A 12,172-nucleotide genomic window follows, 5' to 3' on the forward strand; every position below is an offset into this window, starting at 1 on the left:
ATTGACACACTTTTAGCTTTCATTTTGTGCCTTTGTTGGTACCTTTACATTTTCACGAGAAAAGCAGTAACCAGAACTTGATGTAAATTGAATAAAGACAACATTAACTAAAAAGTATTAATAAATTACCTTCAGTTCAGATGTTGTTGAAGAAAGAGAAATACTTTACTCAAATAAATTAGGTCATTTTTTTGTCAGTCTCATCGTAAACAGGCATTTTTGTAACTAAACTATAATTTTGTGAACTACTTAAATGTGTCATTCATAGAACAGCACATCTTTGTGGGTTAGATTAAATCTAACTAACTGTTTGTATTGCATTTTATGAAACCAGAACAAATGACTGTTTACATGAGAAATGTTGAAGGAATTGAATAAAATAACACAGTAATGCCACTTAAACTAATGATTGCTTATTGAAAATCCTTAAAGAATGATTATCCACCGCATTTTGCATAACACTCATTTTTTATGTCTGGTCTGCTGTCAGACTTCTAATGTTTGATCATTGTATAAGAATACAACTTAGTCAACAGAACTGTGTTTGACCATTTATGCAAAAGACAATATTTCTTATCTCTCATAGTGTATACAGAATTTATTTGCCTAAAATGTTACAGTAATTAAACCAATTTGGTTACCATTCAAGAAAAGTGAGCAAAATAAACAAAAAAGTGAATTTATACTTTCGTAGTTTCGTAGCCATGTATTTATTTTGTAGAATTTTCATTTTATTCCAAGACAACATTCATTGATGATGTTAAATATACAACCTTAATTCAACACTAAGCAAGTATTTTATTTCCACAATACAACATTTATTCTTTTGATGCTACCTCCAAACACCAAAGATGTACAGTTTATATGAATAGTAAAAAATCAGTTCAAGCTTAAATTCTTCACACAAAATAAGGAAGAAGTACTGTAACAGTGAGACTGAATAGCCCCAACTCTATGTTAAATATCTCACTGCTTAAATGAGGAAGGTAAAACATCAGAATAGCACTTTTTAGGACTCATTCATCCTTGAAACACAAACAATTTACTGAGAGTATGGAAGCAAGTGGATTCACTAGTGATCCATAGGCCTCCCTGTCATTCCAACAGTCTTGGATGAAAGAATAAAGATGATTCATAATGGAATTATGATTTTCGGATTCAGTGTTACCATGTACCTCACCTATTACCTCAGAAAGGAAGTCTCACCGTTAACCAAGGGTGAGGATAGGCCCACTTAACTGACATGCCAGCATCTGTGTAAACAGCAGAGCCATGCATGTTTATAACGCATAGCAACCCAGTTTAATGTGCAGTACAGTCATTTTCTGTAGTCTGCACAGGACATTAGCAGCACAGCACAGTACCCAAGAATGACATATAGTCCTAAACCACAGAGATTAGTTATTAATTATTGTTAGTTATTATAACAACCTGCATGTGGGACTATGACATGTCTCAACTCTTTTATCAAGACGTTTAACATAACTATTCTAATTCTTTTGGTCATTTAAGTATTATTCAATAATAATAATAATAAAGTATAATTAATATTATTATTATTACACACACACACACATACGCATGCATGCAAGCACACATTTTCCACCACTCACATACATGCATACACACATTCACAGAATTACACACACATTCTCACCGCACGCACATTTCCAACCACTCTCACATTTATACACAAACTGTCATGTGCACGCAACCCCAACATCATTCTTCATTTCCTAAGTGCATTTCACTCCCAGAAGATAGTTCAGAAAGCCAATTTACAAAAGCTATATGTACAAGGAGGATTAAGCATGGAAGACCTGCTCTCTCCCAGTGGGCCTGAGTGTACTGTGGAAGTCACAGGCATTCACTCATAGCCATTCTGTGGAGTGGAGGTCACAGACGCAGAGAGGATGTGATTGGCTGCTCTGTACGGAGTATGAATGTGAGAGGGAGGTGCTGCCTCCCCTGGGAAATGGCTGAATGGATGCTGAGCACTGAAGGGGCGGGGCTCCTTTCTCTGCCTCTGAAAGGAAGTGGTGCTCTTAAACCTACTTGTGTACTCTGGAGATTATGCATTCTGACCTCTGTGCCAGGAAAGGTCCTGAACCCATATCCTGCTGGCGGCTGCACAGGCGACTGGAAGTGAGAGTGTGGCACACGGGCTCTCTGGAGGCTCCCAGCTTTGTGCTGGGCTGGAGGGGTGTTCCGTGCTCATCCCGATGGAAAGAGGACTGTGCACCAGGCCTGGGGTGGTGAGAGGATGTATGTGTTTCAGTTCCCATGCCACATGCATGCATGGCTGTGCCCAGCTAGCACAACATTCGCACAGCACTTTGGTGTGATGTTGCAGCTGTGCACCAACTTACTTCAACGCAGCATGAATATTTGCACAGCACAGTGTGGGAGGTGGGTGGTATGTCCACCCGCATGACAACAGATTGCTCCAGCTTTACATGGATCAGATAAGGCTCTGCTTGAATATGTGCCTGACTGAGTTTTCTGCATGCGTGCCTAAGTATGCACATGTGAGCACATGGATGTGTGTGTGTGTGTGTATGTGTGTGTGATTTTGTCATCACTAGCACAAAAATTGAATTGATATCTAAAACATTACTAATGACTTTTTAATGAAATGTTGCAGCCATAAACGTAATTATGGATTGCTCTGACAAAGCATAGATTTTTGACTCAAAAGTACTATCAAAATAACAGCAAATAAATATATTCTCTCCATAATGAATATAAACCAATTTTAGAGTGTTTTGGTCACACCAGAGTACATTATACTACCTATGGGCTTGAAAGGCAGCAAAGGCATTTGGTACTTTATCTGCAAGCGTATGAATCTGCTTTTGTGCTCCTGTGGGTGTGCATTTTATCTCTGTTCTTCCAACTGGGAACATTCCAACCTTCGTTGTGGCAATATTGAATCACTGCACAACAGAGACACATGAAATGCTTTTCCTTGAATTTTCACAAGCCAGTAATTATAGCATTTCAGTCTTCAGAGAATCAACCTCCTGCTTCCTATACCGAGGGTATAATCTTCATCAACACCATTTTCTCTACATTTCTGCCCCATTATATCATGACATGAGCACATTTCACAGCAGGCTGTCAGACACCTGTCATCCTATATTGTATGAGAGGCCACTCTGTGCAGCATCCTTTTCCCAGTGTCACTGAAGTGCTTCATACCCACAAACAGATCACTCTATCCCTTGGTCAGTGTGGTTAATGAGATTTAATGTCCTTTGGCCTCTTGTATTGATCGGGGGAAGGAAACAAATAGATAGCTTGCTCATTTGAAAGTGTAGTAAAACAGCACAAGTGAACAGTTTTGTGTTGTGAGTGAGATAAACAAATTGCAAATCAACACCAAGCAAAATGTGACAATGGAATTCATTTAGTTTATTTTCCCCTCCAACTCAGCATGAGGCCTATGCTTTTGTTATGGTACTGAACAATCAATATGAAAAATGGTAATATGGTGGTCCCCCCCACAGCAATGGCAACAGCAATGTTAAAAGGAAAAACGAACTCAGGTATGTCTGTGCTCAGATACTGAATTGGATTGCGGAAACATTCTCCTCTATATTCCTGATTTAAACAGTTCTGCATTCCATAAGAAAATAAAACATTCACTGCCATAACAATAATACCTAGCAATGAAATGCTTTGAGATTGCAACATTGTTTGGCCTGCATGTCGAGAAGGAGGCTTAAGAATGCCATCTGATCACCTTTAAGAGAAACCTACATCAAACATTGCAGATTTGCTGAATAGAAAAGAACAATGCTGTAATATGATTCCCTGTAATATCCAATGTTAATTTTCGGAGCAGGGATTTGCTGCATCATATGCACCTGCAATAGCAATTTTTAAAAAAAATGACAATCATAAGAACAATGACGTCAATGACAACAACAAAAACTGCAACACACAGACAATTAAGAATCAAAATAATAATATTTCCAAAACACTAGCTATGGAGTGTGTTGACATTTGTGCATCCTACCAAAAAAAAAAAAAAAAAAAAATACCACATATATAAATTTCATGTACCCCTTAAAAAATGAAATACTCTTCAACAATATATTAATATATTCAACATAATTGCTACAACATTTACACTGAAAGTCATAGCTAAAAAAGATATAATACCACATATTAGAATAATATATGTTATTAATAAAGACAAAAATGCTGAACATCTCCAAATAAAAATCAAACTTATATAAGATTTTTAAAGATTCAAAAGAGGTTTAATGACTAAGTATCATTTTCTGTATCCTTTTCAATAGTATATTATTTTCAAAATTAAGTGATCTCTGATATGCATCAGGCATTTCTATATGTCATATTCAATATATCAATAGCCTTTTTCATGTTAATCTGCAGAATATGAAAATACATGATAATGAAAATAAATTGAAGATAAAAACTAACATAAATGAAAGCCAATCATTTAGCAAACTGGTCAGAACTTGTCTAGTTATACATTTCTACACATATAAATGTCCAGTGTTAACTCTTTATAGATAACATTTGTTCCCATATACCAGAATTAATACTGTTCGAGTTGAAGTAACACTGGACATTTTACCATGCAGCTACCTTGAAACAATTCAGCATCATTAGGATGAGTTCTAGTGCATAACAGTTCCACCTTTTATTTAGCATATGGTGATATATTTGTTTAAATTGCATTGCATCACTGATTATGTAAAATGTGAAACTTAATAAACAGGGCAAGACAGACCATTAAGTATTCTAGATAATTCAGATAATTTTACACAAACTGAGTAATCATTGTGAGTAAATATGGACACACACACAATAAAAACCAAATCAATCGATCTTTTAAGCGAATGCTCAGTTAACACAATTCAAATGTACATGAATCAATGTACATGAATAAAACTTTAAATGAAGGTTACTGTTATTGTGAGTTCTATGTCTTTTAAACTTATACACAATTGCAAGGTCTTCTTCTCTACCAACTGTTCCACAATCAAAATGGTCTTAAAAGTATTATTTTCTTCAGAAAGCAATACACAGGACAGGTGATGTGACTACTACATTTAAAAAAGCATTGATGTACTCATGTCATATAAGACAATGTCAGTCAAATGGAATATAAAGAAAAACCCATGTGGCATTGTGGCTTGTCCTTTAGAATTACAGTCAAAATAACAGTTCTTATATTCATAAAAATTGTATAGGATTTATATGAATGAAAAAAATGAATAGATTTTAACAACTTGGTATTGGCAGTTTTTGAGTGTTACGATCCGTGTTCCCGTTCTGTATGTGTCCTGTATGTAGTCAGTTGTATCCTAAAAAATTCAAAGCTAAACCTACAGCAAAGAAACATGGGTGCTCAATCTTAAATGCACTGCACAAAATGATTTTGTCCTTGCTTTCTCATGAATTATCTAAACATAGCCAATTAGCAATGGAGTTCAGTGTTCACAAGCACACAGTAACTGCATTTGTACAGGGAAAACATACTCTTCTAATAATCACTATTCAATGTAAAATATTATTAACTGTGCTTGCCATCTTAAATGCTTGATGATTTTATATTTTTTGTAATGTGAAATAGAGATTAGACATTTTCAGTTTCCTGTCTGTGAAAAGAAAGCACCTTTTATTCCTGTTGTCAATTATCAATATTCTTTTCTATTGCCTATTACTACTTTTTGGACATGGCTAACAAACTGGAAGAAATTCAGCTTAATCTAAGTAATCAATTAATGATTAATGATGCTGACATACGTCTTTATATGTATATGTATTTTCCTCATCACTAGCACACATGTATACATGCATTATTCAGATTCAGCAGTAGATGATCACCACATCTAAAGAAGTTTAAAAATCTATTATTTTAATGGACAGCTGACATTGTTGTTGTGAATGCTATTGTTAACATAAAGAATGCATCTGGCATCTGATGACAGAAAATCTCTGCAGAGAGTCCGTCACACTGTAATGTTGTACTCACAACAGTACCAGTCACATTTTTGGTTCCTATTATCTGTTGGACATTTTATTAAATCCAAATAAACAATTTAATATTTAGAGGTTACCCATGCTCATAACCTCTGAATGAATTGTGTCAATCACATGAATGTCATAGAAAGCTGCAATCTTCGAAAATTATGGCACTCAGCAATAAAGACCTGAATTATCTAATCAAACAAAGAGGGAGTCATCACAGAAAATAACCAAGACATGAAAGTATATATTTTTAAAAATAAGCGGTTATGGTTACAAACATTTCAAAAACAGGTCACACTGACCGTGCTTGTGATGGTTTTTCTGGTTTCTGCTCTTGATTAGAAAGTAACAGCAAAGCAGGGAACAGCCCACATGCCACTCAAATGTGTGACTGTGTGCACAATGCTTTGGGAAATGTGTCAGGATACGTGTACAGTTAGATTAAATAATTAGACCAGTTCAGTCTGGCCAAAATGGTGGAGAGAAAAAACTGCTTGCATGTTGTCCTTCCATGTTGTTTTATGAGTAAAAGAACAAATCAACTCCAATGAAAGAATCAGTGTGAAGTCAGACTGGAACAATCACCCTCTCTACAAGCAGGTATGATAGTCAAAGCACAGCTCAGTGAATTGAACCCTTGAAATGAAACATTTGACGAGGTTTCCAGTAAGAACTGGAGCTCTGGTACTGTGGACCTCAGAACCTTTTATTTCCAATGGAAAAAAACATTCCTTTTTACATCATTTTGTGAATCTGAAAACAGAGCATTTTTTATTCACTGTGCACAGTTATTGTTTCAGTGTAACAAACTAAGACTTACTGTTCAGAGAGGAATATTTTAGCAATAGGTACTTTCAACATTTCAGACTACACAGACGCAACCACTGGATTATTTTATTGAATGCTAATTTGCTCCCTGCTCTAATTTATTCTTGTTTGACTGACTGTTTGGTTGTAATGAAGACCTGAGGGTTTATTGGGGATAATTTTATAAGAAACATATCAAAACGGCATCAGTGCAATCTTTTTTGATTTCAGTTACATATAAAAATAATAATTGCTCTTTGACTGAATCACATTAATTGAATCAATAAATGATGATGCCATTGTGCGCAGGGTTGTGTCATATGTCAATTCTAAGGTGAAGGGTGGGCTTTGTAAAACCTTGAGTGATCAATGTCGGACTATTGTTCACATTGTATTTGTTGACTGTGGTCATGGAAAGTTGCTATTATAGAAAATAAAAGTATCAACCTGCCAGATGAATGCAGTTTGGATTAAAACAATAGTAACAGTAAAATTTCTTGTTTGAAACCAAAATTACATATCTGCTGGAATGTCACACATTTTGCATTTCAATTTTATTTCATCAAAATTGTGCATTATTTTCCCCACTTGTAGATTATTTGAACATCAGTGCAAAGCCACGTGCCATACTTTCTTTTATTAAAAATGCATTAGCAAACTAATTTCCCTCCTCTAATTAAACCTGTTTAGCATACCGTAGGCCTTTATTTATTTTTATTCATTCCTCTTTAAATCAACCAACTAAAATTGTGTCAGAACCATATTTATATATTTATGAAAATATTTATTTGAATAATTACAGTTTATAATTGCAAATACATTTTTACATAATAAGAATGAAAATAGACCATCATTGTATCTGGAAATATTTCCACCATTTGTCTCAAGGCTGTTTGTGGGCAGATTAGAGATTCAAAAGTATGTCTGAACAGTTGTCTTAATCTCTTTAAGGGACAATGAGGATATCATTATCTATGTAAAGCTGTATTCAACTGCACATTTCTACCAGATACATAGCTCCATTACCTTCTAATTTAACAGAGACTGATTTGGTCATATAGCCAACACTGTTCTGTGTATTAACTTTTACAATTAATAGGATGATTGGGAATGTTCTGAGTAAAGCCTTTATTTGCTTCAAATTGAAAATATCTTGCACCATCTCACAATCAAAATACATGAATAATATTCATATTCCGAATGCTCAGTCATATTCATAAGAAAATACAACATTAGAATATAAGTTATCTTTAAGCTGATTTGGGGAAATACATTTTTAAATGCAGTTTCAAAAAAATAAGAATAGATTTTTCTCACCCTTTAGTGGATCTTACCGTTAAATATGAACATAAATGTCAGCTATGCAACAGCTATCATTGATCTAAGAACAGCTTTATGAATGAATGTTGAATTATTACAATATTACTCTGTATAACATTATGTGATATGAGGGGAAAATATAAATGAAAATATTGTTTTATTCCTCCTTCAGATCTGGAACTGAACTGAGTTTTTTTCCTCAGAAAGGTTAAAGACGTAATTCTACAGCTGAGGGGATTAGGTGCAGAGGATTTTCAGAAGGTAAGGAGGACTGCAGCAGAAAGCCTTGTAATGAACCATATGCAAACGTGTATCAGGAAGACACTTTCCAATGTGCAGACTTCTTGTTTTTTGTGTAAAATGATTCACAGATCCATTTTAGAAGTAATGAACTGGCCTTTTTGCTTTTCTCAAACTAGTCAAGAATATATCTTTTTAGTGGCTTGAGCTCAGAATTTCCCCTCCCCCATGCACATTTTTTTGTTTTAATATGCTTATATATTCAGATCATGCAGCATCAAGAAATCATTTTTTCATGTCTTGGTTAGTAGGCAAGGTGGAGAGGTAATGTGGGGAACAAAGACAGTGGACAACTGAGATTGGACAATGCCTGTAGTATATTTTCAAGGCATCACATAGCAGCAGCCTTAATGCTTAGTACTCATGTGCACGCAAACACACAAATGCACATGCGCGTGCGCGCACGCACACACACACACACACACACACACACACACAGACAATCAACGATAAATCGAATCATGAGTGGAAGGTGAAAAGAGTCTAATATTAACAGAAAACAAAAATAATAATTTTCCCATTTTCTGGAAAAAGGGTACTGCGAGGTGTGAAGAGGAGAGAAGTCTAATCACATCATGCAGGGTCCATGGTATCTATTTACCCCAAACTGAAAGAGGGGCCAGCACTTAAGAACATCCCTGCTGAGTGGAGTGAAAAGCATGAACAAATCAAAGACACAACTCATCTGTTTATATTTTTTTCTGGACAATGAGAAACCTACTCTTTGTATGGCGTCTCTCCCCCTCGTATGAAAAATGCAGACGCCCTTCTCCCCTCCTTCCCCCAACACACTCCTCTCCTCCTGTCTTCCCCTGCTATGGAAATAATTAACACCTTTCACTGCTTAAGTCGTTTTTTTTTTTTTGTTGTTTTGAAAAGCCGGTGCTGTTTATGGGTCTTTTTGAAAGGTTGTGTCTCAGACAGGGAGGTGCCCTCTCCTCCTGCACTGCCTCTTTTTTCAGAGAGCCCGGAGCTCGGTCTGTGAGCTGCAGTAAGGCTGTATCTCGCAGTGGCTCGAGATGGAGGTGTCTGCGCTCCATAAACACTCTCAGCCATCCGGCACTCCCATCCACAGAGGAACACAAAGAGCCGCAGGGGAGGATGGAGCGAAAACAGGGAGACTGGAAATGGGACCACAATGATCTCCTTACAAACGTACTGCCAAAACACGGGGACTGGAAATAATGTAGACATGGGGTGTACCTATTAACATTCTGTCTGTTTTTTAAAATGGGCAGAGAAGGAATTGCATACAGCTCTCTCATACCATATAGTGTGAAACAAATGGATAGACAGACATATAGCAGACAGACAGATAGAATGTTGAATGCTTTTTCTGTACTGACTGGAACTGTATGTGAAAGTGCGTGCAGGCATGTATGAGACAATATCTCTCTGTGCTTGAATGCTGTGTAGGAGTTTTTCTTTGTATGCTGTATGTACTACACGTGTGTGGAAAATATGTGTGTGCGTGTGTGTGAGTGTGTGTGTGTGTGTGTGTCTGTACACGCACGAGTGTGTAACAGTGCGATAGCAGTATCAGAGCAGTGTGAGTATGTATAAGAGCAGTCACAGTATAATTTTCTTGTGACTGATAGTGGTGGACCAGAACTTAAATAATGGTTAGGGACTGGCCTTGCAACTCCGAGGTTGTACATTTGATTCCCAGGTGAGGTACTGAACCAGAATTGCTTCAGTATTTATCTCGCTGTTTTAATGGGTTGTATGTACAAACAATGGAAGCTGTATGCATTGCTCTGGATAAGATCCTTTCCTAAATGCCCAAAATGTAATGTAGCCCCAGTGAAGTCGTAGCTAACTACATTTATTTTCAGTTCATTTTTACATCAGTAAATATGAACAGTTATGGTAATGGACTGCAGTTTTAGTTTGTTGCACAGAATGCCCAGCTGAACAGAATCTGTCTGCAGCTTTACCACACCATCTTGTTTTCCCTTCTCAGAAACTACTGCAGCAACCTGACATTGCAAGTATTTATCTATTTAAGGAAGAAAATGGCTACTGAAACCGCTGCATAGTGAGTTCAGTGTTTTATCCATCATTTGTCAATGTTAAATTGCCTCTCTAGGGTAGGCATTTCACATTATAAAAATACAAACTTCACAAAATGCAAGTACAGACCTTTGAAAGATTCAACAAAGCTGCCATTTATAATTTTTATTATTTCTATGTCCTTTTTGGCACTATGAATACACTGCCATAATTTAAATTTTAAACCTAATTTGAAACCATTGTAGCTCCTTTTCTTTTTAAATATGAAAGACAAACAGTATCACAGTTTCTCCTAACATGTCGTTCAAATATATTTGTTTTCTGCAAAGATCAACAATCAGTGTGCAGAAAGAGAAGTCATATAATCAAAGGTCTAAAACAGAAAACAGAGAAATCCATAGAGTATATATCCAGGTTATTACTTTTCTGTTGAACCCTATACACTTAATATAAACCTTCATTACTCAGATATCAAGCTGTCACCAGGAGTCAACCAATAAGGATCACAAAGTGCACAATTCTTTCAAGTACCGAATATTTCCTTCAGCCATTGGAGTAAATTGTAGCTTATTGTCATTTTGTTTCGTCAATCAACATTACATTTCAAATCAAATTAATATATATGAAATAAACATTTTTTCACCTGATCACATTTCATCTTATTTACATAGCAGATCGGTTTAAATGAACACAGTATTCATTTATGATTTATCATGTTTATTATATAAGTCTATGGGACTGCAGCTCTGTCAATAAATCATTAATCCAATGTAAATGAATTGCCAGGAGTCAAAGACGGCGCTCACCTCAGTCAGGATCAGAAGCCGACAGTCCCTTCTCACCGAGGAGAACCATGGCAACCTTGTCAGGCCACAGACCCACAGACAGGCCCACTCACTCTTGGACTTGAGGTGTGCTCCAAAGTCACCACGCCACTAGGGACACCTCAAAAACACACATAGAAAGAAAAAAGTAAAAAGAAAATATCTAATTTAAAGCTGTGTTCAGAGAAAGGATGCTCAGTGTGTCTGGTTATTTAGAGTGCCAGTAAACCGGGGCTGTTTCCCACTCTGTGATCCTCAGCTCAAGGCAGATGGGTTAGGGAGGTTTTGGGTGGGTGAGGGGGTGAAGGGGGGCACCCTGCACCCCGATATTTTAAGCCCACTTTCCATGCTTTTATTTAGAAACAATCCACGGGACGGCCAGGGCCCTGGGAGCTGGGAGCGCAGCTCAGCGGGGACCATTATCCATGGTTTGGTGGCTAACTTGAAAGGAGTTCCATAGCTTCAGAGTTCAAGAAAAAAAAGAAGAAATAAAGAAGAAAAAAACGACCATGGATTTTTTTCTCCTTTCTAGTATCCGTTTCATCAACGGCTTCTTTAGAGTCGGCTATGTGCAATTACGAGGAAACACCTCTTTCAGACAGTCTCCAATAAAAGCAGCCAGCTTTATTGCTCTCTTCTCTAATAAACACAAACATAGAGACATACAGTATTAAATGAGCTGATAAAGTGTTATAATTAAAGGTGCACTTCACCGAAGGACATAAGCAGGGTTGTAATAATAATATAAAAAAAACATAATAGATGTTTAATGCAATAAAGCATTATTATTTCTATGATTACTATATGGATACAATGCCCAGATCAAGATGTTTCATGGTGTATGTTGCAGTAACAAAATGTTAGCAGTAATCAAGGCTATAGGAAACCACACAGCAAAA

This window comes from Anguilla rostrata, chromosome 1 (genome assembly GCF_018555375.3).
Source record: "Anguilla rostrata isolate EN2019 chromosome 1, ASM1855537v3, whole genome shotgun sequence".
Lineage (NCBI taxonomy): Eukaryota > Metazoa > Chordata > Actinopteri > Anguilliformes > Anguillidae > Anguilla > Anguilla rostrata.